The following is a 10,157-nucleotide window of genomic DNA, read 5'->3' as shown; positions in this document are numbered from 1 at the left end:
TTATCCAGGCACCTGCCACCCCCTGCTCTCTGAGCACGCAGCAAACCTTCCTCACCCCGACTCTCCCTCCAGCAGGGCAGGGTAGGATCCCCCTCAGGGCGCACAGATGGGGAAACCAAGGCACGCAGCAGGAAGTGGTTTGCACTGAGTCACTGTTGGGGAGGGGAAGGCATCAGAGTTGGATTAACCACCCCCCCCCCCACTGCCTGGTTTCCATAGCAGCAAAACCCAGGGGCATCTCTGGGTACAAAGGAGGAGGCCTCATCCCCAGGTTACCGCGGCCGGTCCCAGGTGCGAGGCAGCGCTGTCTTCCATGGGTTATGGGAATGCCAGCAGTGTGGTGAGCTCACCGTGCCCCTTGGGCAATACCCAGCCAGCCAGGGTGGCTCAGTCAGATTGGGGCGCAGCAAAGGCAGCCCAGGCCCATGTTGCAATCCTGCCACCCCAGGGCGTTCCTGTCACACCACTCTGCCTGGCTCCAGAGCTGCCCTGCTGCCTCCGGGAGCAGCTGTGTGCTCATATATGTGTGTGCGTGCATGTGTGTACAGGTGCGTGCATGTGTGGGGGTGTATGCAGGTGCACGTGCATGTCTGTGTGCATGCATGTGTGTGCACGTGCAGGAGCTGGGGAGGAACAAGGAGAAGCAGGAGGAAGGTGGGAAGACATGGCACCAAGCTGGCTGGAGGTGGAGGTGCCTGCCTGTGAGCCCCCAGGCCGGGGACCCCACGCTGCTCCCTGCCGCGGGCACCAGTTGCTCGTCAGGTCCCAGCCCGCCGCAATGCCGGCTCAGCCTTGCTCGTCCCTGCCCCGGCGGCTCCCTTCCTGCTCCCCATCCCCTGCTCTGTGCCATGGGAATGACTCGCCCGACCGCAGGCCCATGGGCCAGCCCAGGGCATGCAGCTGCTCCCTCGTCTTGCCTAGGCAGGGCAGAGGGAGGAGGGGGAGGAAGGACAGTTGCAGCCTTTGGCCTCACAAAGGGCTCTTTGTCTGCCACACGACCTGCCCCATGGTCTTTGGGCCGTGCCACCATGCCCCCCACGTCTCCCTTGGTGGGCTGAGGGGAAGCTTTGAGGGGCAGGGGGACAGTTTGGGGAGCAGTGGTTAGCGCTGCCCCGAGGGGATGGGAGACTGCTGCGGAGAGCGAGGCTGCGCTCCAAAAGGCCTGAGCTGGAGGGGAGGTGTAAAGCCCAGCACCTCCGTGGGGCAGTGCTGGAAACACCCGCTGTGGCCTGAGCCCTGTGCTCACCTTAACTCTGCCCAACGCCGCAGTCGGTCGGGTCTGACCTCTTCCCCCGCCGCCCCTCTCAGCTCACAGGGGATCAGCCTTGGAGCTCCTGGTGTAAATCTGAAATCAAGGTGAAGCCTGCGGAGTCGAAGCAGCGTAAAGCTGGCCTCGGCGGGCTCAGCCCGCTGGGGTTCGAGCCTTCTTTAGGAGCTGGTGAACTGTGTGTGTCTGCGGGCATGCAGGTGTGTGCATGTTTGTGCATGTGCAGGTGTGCGCATGTTTGTGCACGTATGTGCATGCATGTGTATGTGTGCATGTGGGTGTCTCAGCCCAAATACTCCCCATCCCGGGCTCCAAGGTGCAGTGGGAACGACTAGCCGCGTGGGGATGGTGGCGGGGCAGAGAGCGGGGGTACGGGCCACCTGGGCAGGTACAGCCAGCCCCTCAGCTCAACCCTTCCTGGACCCGGTTCCCGTGAGCTCCCGATCGAGCCTGTCTCAGGCTCGCTGGGCCTACGTCCACCCTGCCCCGACCCCCTTCCCCGGGCTCGGTGGCGAGGGCCCGCCAGGACCCCACGTCCCCTTGCAAGCGATGGAGGAGGGGTTCTTCCCTTCCCCCCCTTCCCCACAGCCCCGACGCAGCACGTAACGATGCTGCTGTGCTAATTACAGGTGATGGCTCCAGCCCGGAAAGTCTAGCTTAGCCGCATTAGCAGCCCTAATCTCCTCTCTCCGGGGCTCGCACAGGCAGCTTAGCTCCTGGCACCGTCTCAAAGGCAGGAATTCCCCCATCCGCTCAGCCCGGCACTTCGGAGGGCAGCTCCGGCAGCCAACTCGGCTAAGACGCCCACCACCCCAGCCCGCGGGGCTGAGCGCCCGCTCCCTTTCATCTCGGGTCTGGTCGCGTGCGCCTGGGAAGCACCTGGCCCCCCTGGCCTGGGAGGCGGCAAGGGGATGCAAGGGTTGGGAGTCGTGGCTTCGCCCGGCGGGTGCCAGCCTTGGCCAGAGGCAGGATGACGCCAGTGAAAGATGCTGGATCCCAGAGCCAGCACTGCCCATGCAGGACCCTCCAGCACTCACCGAGGACAAGGGGGTTTCTTGGGGGTCTCTCTCAGCACCCCTCCACTCTCTGAGCCGCCTGCCCAGCTGGTCTGTGCTGAGAACGGGGGGACTCGGGACACCAGTGGCTTGGGCCTCTGCTCCCAGCGGTGACTCCAGGCTGCGTATAAGGGAAGTGCTGGGCTCGGTGCGCTGCTCCCCGAGCTAGCTAAGCACTTAATGCAGGGCAGGGAGAGGCAGGAGCTACTGCATCTTGGCCAGGGACATGGAGCTGGACACGCACTGGGTGTACAGACCCTTGGTTTCAATTCAACTTAGCCCAAACTAAGACCCCTGCGGGGTCTCGGCCAGGACCGGTGTCACACCCAGCCCGCAGGTGCCTGGCTATGCACAGGTGTATGGCTTTGGGGCGAAGGGGGTGTAGAGCCAGGCCACGAGCCCTGCAAGGTTTGGGCAGGAAGGTGGGGGGTGATGCCTCCCCCACGGTGGCAGGACCGGGTCTGGGCAGAGCCCAGAAGGATCTCGGGGGATGACTGCTGGACTCTGAAGATGGATCTGCCTTTGCTTTTGTAACCTGGGGGTGTCCTGGGAGCTGGCCCCTGCACAGACTGGAGAAGGCCCTAGAAGAAGGACACAGCTGTGCTCCAGCCCCCACATCTGGCCTGCCCCATGTCTTTGGGGATTTTACACTGACACCAGGGACCTCCCGAAGATGCCAGGGGCTGGGTTGGAAGCAGCATTGGTGCAGGAAGGGAAGGGGGAGTAAAGGCTGTGCTCCTCCAGTTGGATGCTTTATGGGCAGACCCCCCGATCAGCTGCAATCCAGCCCTGATCCACGCCGTGTGGGACTGGACCGTGATGCTCATCTCTGAAACCCGGAGCCGGGTGCGCTGGAGCCTACGACGGTGCTGGGGAACGCTTTTCGGCTGCCGGCTCAGCCATCCTCCCTGGGCGATGGCTGCTGCCTTCGAACCAGCCACCGAAATCTGCTGTCAGGCCTCCTTGAAACCTCCCGAGCTTGCACCGCGGCCCCTGCTCCAGTCTGGGAGCTCCAGCACAAGGGGCCCAGATCACGGCACTTCTCCAAGGCTCGTGGGGGGCCGAGTCCTGCTTGCCCCCATCTCCTCCGACTCTGCAGCCCAGCTGGACTGTTTCCCCCAGTGACTGGCTCCATCCGGGGTCAGTGACTCAGGCCAAGGGGCTTTCTCCTTCCCCTTGGGAGCGTGGTCCGGGCTCTAGCACATCTCGCCACTATGGCGATTTTCCAGCCTCTGTTCTTTTCCACGCAGGCTGAGTCATCCCATCCCTCCACCGGTCTCCTAGGACCACTCTGAGCTGGGCCAGCCTCCTCCAGCTCCTCGGAGACCCGGCGTGTTCCCGCTCCCAGGGATGCAGCGGTGGAGCAGAATTACTGAGCGACGAGCCACCGCGGCTCGTGCCTGCTTTGCCCACCTTTGAGCGCAGAAAGGTCCCGTGTCTGCATGCTTTCCAGGCCGGGGACAGAGCTGAGGGGTGACCGCATCCCTCTCTCGGATAAGCGCCACGGCTGGGCAGGGGCAGGGGTGGTTTCTAGGTGGAGGTTGGAGCATGGTCCCCCCTCGCTGCAGCACGGGGAAAAGCAACAGAGACCACGGCCCGCTGGCTTGGTGTTGCCAGCAGCCTGTTCCTCCCCCGGGGAGCTGGGCACCCTGCTCTTGTGACCACTTCTTATGCAAAAGTCACTGGGACGCTGCAGCGATAGGTGGGAGGATGCAACAGGAGAGAGATGGCCCTTCATTCCTTGCTAGCTGTAGCTCAACTTGTGCCTTGGCCTTCCTGCCTTTTCACTCGCTTCTTACGCTCCTCCCTTGTGACACGGCCAAGTTTCCACTCCTTTGTGAGATGCCTTTTTAAGTCTCAAGCCACTAGGGAGTTTACTGTTTAGCGGGGCCAGCCTCCTGCTACACTTCCTATCGGTCCTTCACGTCACAATATCCTCATCTTGAGCCTCAATACCATCTTTCTCTCCCTCTTTAAAGTAAAACCAGTTCTTAGGCTCTGTTAAACTCTGCTTTTGCGAAGTCCAGTGTCATGACTCTGCTCCTCTCCCAACTCCTTGTCTTTGGGACTTTGACCTCCATCACTGCATCCTCACTGTTGCCCAACTTGCCATCGGCAGCTCAACAATTTCCCCCTCTTTTGTGAGCAATGTTTCCCCCCACCTATTGATTTCTCCACCTTCTGTACCAAAGAGTTGCCGCCAACATGCTCCAAAACATGCCTGTGCCGTAGCTGTGCGATCGTCCCGGCAGATGTCATGAGTCCCCCGGCAGAGGCTTGCCGCAAGCTGGACACGTCCGGCTACAAGAGCCTGCAGGTTTGCAGAGATTACCGCCCAGCTGCGGGGAGTGAAGCCTGATTGCAGGTCTGCCCGGAGGACTGGGCCAGCTGATGGGAATAAGTGACTGGCCTCAGGAAGCTACCGGCCCACAGGAGAGAGGAAGGAAAAAAGAGGGATTCAGTTAGCGGCTGCAGCACCGGGTCAGGGCAGTCCCATGGGGTCTGGGAGAAGACCCTGGAGGAAACTCGAGTCAGAAACTGAACCGTGGAGAGAGCGGCAGGGAGCCGGAGGCCTGGAGAAGGCTCAGGACTGTGAGCCCCCCTGTCTGGACTATGTGAAGTGGGTCGAGGTCGGGTGTGGGTCAGAGGTAGTTCCCACGAGACAAGGGTGCCTGGGAAAACAAAGAGCTGCCTGGCGTTTTAAGGGCTGTTTGAGCTAACTAAGCGAGTCCCCTGGGTCCTGTGACTCGCATCCGTGGGTCCTTTCTTTGCAAAGATGCCCCATCGGCCTCCTGCCCCAGGCTGGGTCCAGAGCAGATGCCTCCCGTGACGTGTGGCCCTTCTTGTTCCTCCTTGCCGCTGCGACCCGGAAGCCGTCGATGCGCCTAGCTCCGACTTTGTGCCACACGTCAGGAGTAGGGATTTCGTCACGATAAAGCAATGCCGCCTCCTTAATACGGCACCCCACTACTTTCCCTAACACCCGCCCCTGTCATGCCCACCCACCCATGATGCCAGCATGCGGTCATGTGAACCATCCCACCAGGCCTCGGTTATCTCAGTTACATCACGCGGAGGTGATTCGTTATACCAGGATTTCCAGTTCTTCCTGCTTATTCCCCATGCTTTTTGCCTTGGCGTATCAGCATGTGAGATGACTAGCTGATTATTACCCAGCTGATTTCCCTCTTGTAACCCTGAGACAACTTCCCATATTGCCTCTTCATGCTTGGCCTCTATCCAGGTTACTTGGTGCCTTCCTTAGCTGCCTTCCTCCCCCCTTGCCCCTAACTGAACTACCAGCTGGGCAGGTCCTCTCCATCTCCAGGGTGTCTGATTCCCCCCTTTATGCTTGCCTGCAAGGATGGATGAGCATCCTTGTCCCCTTTGCAATTGCCCCCCGGCACCTGCTGTGAATCTGGATGGAGGGCATCTGTGGCAATAGGTAGATGGATACCGTAGACAGAGAGGGCTGGGTGAAGGGAGGTTCAAAGCCATCCCACTACTTACTGCCTGGATCCTTGCTTGCTTTTAATGCAGGTAAATCCCTCCCGTTGGGGCAGAATAGCTGGCCTGCTGAGTAATGAGTGCACGGGAGCCAGCCTTTATGCAACAGCCTCGGTGAAGAGTCGAGAGGAGGAGGTAGGAATTAAGGTCACTGCCCTTCAGGCCTAATGACCTTGGGGTGTGACCTCCCAGAGCACATGGGAGCTGGCCTGGCTTGGCGAGGTCACCTTGAGGGCATCCGAAACAGGTACCAGTGAGTTCCCATCCCTCACTTCGGGTCTAAAGCACCTTAAATGCCCCATGTAAGATCAACTCCCCTTCACCGGGCACCGTGCTGCCCTTGGACCGACACGGGGATGCCATGAGACTGTCGGGCATGGCAGGAGCTGGAGGAACTGGCCCTGGGCATCACTGACATAACAGAAGTGTGAGGCTGCCATGCTGATCTCCAAAATAGTTGCCCATTTCCCCTCTTATGGCATTAGGCCGGAGGCTGCTGCATGCAGCCTAAAGCCGGAGGTGCCCGGGCTGCTGCGATCGAGTCCTGCGAGCCCGACTGCTCTGTGCGGGGCCAGGAAGGGATTATGCCCCGTGGTCACGCTGGGACGGACTGGGGGGGTTGCTTTTCTCTGCAGCAGGGGCACAGCCTCTGCCTGGGGTCTCGCGTGCGTCTATGACTTTGCACCAGTGGGACGTCGGCCCCCGCGGCGGGGTCCGAGGCGATGCCTGGGGCTGCGGTCGGGGGTGCCGAGGCCGCGGGACCTGCTGCGGAGTCGGGCTGGGATCCCAGGCCTCGCACGGGAGCCGGTGGCAGCGGGGCTGCAGCCGCCACGCAGCTTGACCATCCCTGGCTGGCTGCCCGCTAATCCCTGGCCTTCCCGGGGCGGCCGTGCCACGGCCCGCGACCTCTGAACTTCCTGTTTGCGTTGCTAAGGCAGTCAGCGGAGCCGGCCGAAAAGGAAGTGCCGACCTCATCAGGTTTGCGCGCTAATGCGGCCTGGCTGCCCGCTGCCGGCCTTGGCCCGTGACCACGCTGGGAACCAGCGCCCCTATTCAGCGCCTAAGCCCCAGGGCTCGGAGCGCTTTGTCTGCCCGACAAAGCACGGGACGCCGGCCTATCCCGGCATGCTCTGGGCTCCCGGCCCCTGCCACCCCCGGGCTGTGCCCCAGTCCCAGCCTGGCCCTCCCAGCGAAACCCCCCCAGGCCCCCGCCCCCGGCTCTCTCCAGAGGGGTGGTGGGTGCTGTCGCCCCAGGTCCGTCTCGCCCAGCCTCCTGCATCACACGGGGGCAAGGAGAGCAATGTGGGTCTGACCAGGGTTTCCTACCCCTGGGCGAGCTTCCCTGCAGCATTTAGGGTCTAGGACATTATGATGCAAAGGCCGTGCCCTTCGCTCCCGTGCTCAATAGCCACCGATGCCCCCCAAGCACTTTGAACCGGGTTCTTGCACGGAGAGAGACAGACAATAATAAATCCCTGTTGACTTTCTCTGGACAGGGCTGATCCTGCCTGGGGCAGGGGTTGGACTAGCTCTGACTTCTGGAGCTCCCTCCCAGCCCTGCTCCTCTCCGATCCTGCCGTTCTTCACCCCTGGGTGTTTTGTAAGCCCATTTTATCTCCCCCCTCTTTAGTCTTTCCTCATATGCAAGCCCCTCCATCCTTGTTAGACTCGTAGAAAATGAGGGTGGAAGGCAGCTCAGGAGGTCACATCTGGTCCAACCCCTGCTCCAAGCAGGGCCAGCCCAAAATTATCTTGATATTCATGAGCTGCCCATCTCTGGTTCCTCTCTGTCCTCTTTTGAGGTGTGGTCACAGCTTTCATGGCGTAGATGCCCCCTGGATTTATAAAGGGGCATCGTGGTACTTTCGGCTTCGCTTGCAATTCCCTGTTTAATACACCGTAGCGTGTTGTCAGCTTTTTCTTGCCCTACTTTTGCATGGGCCCGGGGCCTCTGTGGCTGAAACAGCAATGCCAGGGCTAGAAGTCATGGGATCTCCCCATCCCTCAGCCCCGTGCTGGGCTAAGGTCTCTCCAGGGAGAGGAATGCAGGCAGCAAGCGGTTACGAGCTGGCTTGTGGCATCGCTCAAGTGCGAGCAGAAGGTGTGATGAGTTGTGCAGGGGCCTCTCGATGAAGGGCTCTGCTTCCCTTCGCCGCCCGACGTCTTTCCTCTGTCCTCAGGGGCCAGGAATGCGGCCGCATTCCTCCGGGAGGTGTGGCGGAGGAGACGGAGGCAGGTTGTGTGTTGTGTTTGCCGGCGGCCGTTGCTAAGCGGAGCCTCCGGCCTGCCCGCGGGGGCCGCGGGGTGGCGCGGGCCTGAGTCAGCGGGGGGGCCGCGCCTGGCACCTGCAGGAAATCCTGAGCTGGTCGCAGCCGCTCGCCTGCCGGCTGCTGCGGAGCCCTAGTGTAGACGCCGATCCGGAGCTGCCCAGGGCGGTGGATGCCTCTCTCCCGTGCCCCATGGCACCCTGTCCCTGCGCCTTGGTGACGCGTATTTGTTTTCCGTCTGGCCTTGTCCCTGTTTCTTTTATCTCTCCCCGGCTTTGATCCGCTCAGCGGTTTCCCTCCCCCTTCGTATTTCCTTTATCTTTATTGTTCCCCATCCCAGCCCCAGGGTTCTCAGGTCCTCTTCGCCCTCTGAGCCCGAGGTAGGCCTGGCAAGCGGGGAGGAGGACAATCCCAGATACCACCCCCCTTTGACATCCCGGGAGCAAGGATGCAGGTGCTCCAGCAGCAGGGGACACCAAGCACTGGGGCGACAGGAGCCGGGACCCCCGCAGCCCACGCTAGATGCAGCGTGCCTCTCTGAGAGCCAGCCCCGCCACCGGCTCTGCTCTCCGGTGGGTTGGCAGCTGAGTGCCAGCCCCGGCGTGGGGCAGAGATGTGGCAGCCCCTGGACCCCTTCGGGGGACTCTGCGGAGCTCGTGTCACGGCACAGGGGTGCAGAGGGCTCGTGATAGCAGGCAGGGCCCTGGCACCAGTGCAGAGGGAGCACGGGGAGGTGTTGCCGCGATGCCCCGAGGCTGGGACCTGGCTGCGAAAACTGGAAGTGGCGGGCGCGGGCCGTTGAGGGCTGGCAGAGATGCCAAGGGCTCTGTGCCGTGCCAGCGGGAGGACGCTCCCACTCTGCTGCCTGGGCCCCAGCATTGGGCTGCAGGCCCTGTCCCTATTGTGCATTGTGCAAAGCATCCCCCGGGACAGCGGATGCACGGGGAGGATGGCTCTGCCAGGCTGTGCCAGTGCCCCGCTCCTCCCCCTGCCTTGGCATCCCTTCCCTGGCTGCAAGCTTTCACCTGGGCCAGGCCTTCCCTGGCTGCTACTCTGATCCCCCCGCAGCCCAGCAGGACCTCTGGAAGTGTCTTGATGTTACCCCTAAAGGCCTTTGGGTCTCTCTTGGAGCTTTGGTCCTGCAACAAGCCTGCTGCTTGTGACAGGAGGGAGCTGAGCTCTGCCCCAAATCCTCTGACTCCAGGAGCTGGGGATTTAGGGCAAAGCAAAGCCAGAGGCTGGCTGCAGGACTGCGCTGGTGCTCTGGATAGTGGGGCGACTGACGCCCGCGTGGGCCGGGGATGCCGATTGCCCTCCAGCCCGCCCCGTCCAGGCCTCTGGGGCCCAGCAGGGACCCAGGCGGATCCGGGTCCGGGTTTAGAGGCTTCCGTGTCGCTCCGGGTGAGCGGGCGCGGGGGCGAGCGGCCTGCCACAATGGCTCACAAAGCCTCCTGTCGGCAGCGATTAAGGGAACCGGCAGAGACGAGCCGAGCCCCTGCCCATCTGGGCCACCAGCTGTTCCCGGCCGCGCGCCTAGACAGAGCGGAGCCGACCTCTAAGCAGCTGCGGAGCAAAGGGAGGCCTTAGCTGCTCCCTTACGGGAGCATCCCTGGCCTTGGGGACCCCTTGGTCCGGGCGGAGGAGGAAGCTGGGGTCCAGGCTTCCCCCACGGCTGCGTCGGGAGCTCCCCGGGGAGGAGCGGCTCCAAGAGCTGAGCCCAGATTTCCAGGCTGCCCAGGGTGAAGCCAGCGGCTGTGGCCTCCCCTGGGTAGGCTGCCAGGCCCCCACCCCGGGTGCAGGGGTAGATGCCTCTGCCAGGGGCGCGCCATCCTGGATCAGTCCCTGCCCTGAGACGTGGGGGGCTGCCGGAGCTTGCAGCCCGCAGGGCTGGGCATGGGGTGTACGAGGCAGCCTTGCCCAGCAGGGGTGAGCGGCACTGGGGTGGCAAGGGACCATCCTCTGCCTCCCGTCTCCACCACCTCAGGGTGCTCAGTACCTGGGCCTGTGGCAAAGCAGGGGGAGTCTTGCTGCGCCCACTTTCCAGAGGGGAAAACTGAGGCA

Source organism: Crocodylus porosus, unplaced genomic scaffold, assembly GCF_001723895.1.
Source record: "Crocodylus porosus isolate Cpor-Errol unplaced genomic scaffold, CroPor_comp1, whole genome shotgun sequence".
Lineage (NCBI taxonomy): Eukaryota > Metazoa > Chordata > Crocodylia > Crocodylidae > Crocodylus > Crocodylus porosus.
The sequence above is the reverse complement of the archived record's forward strand: the minus strand, read 5'-3'. Positions refer to the sequence as shown.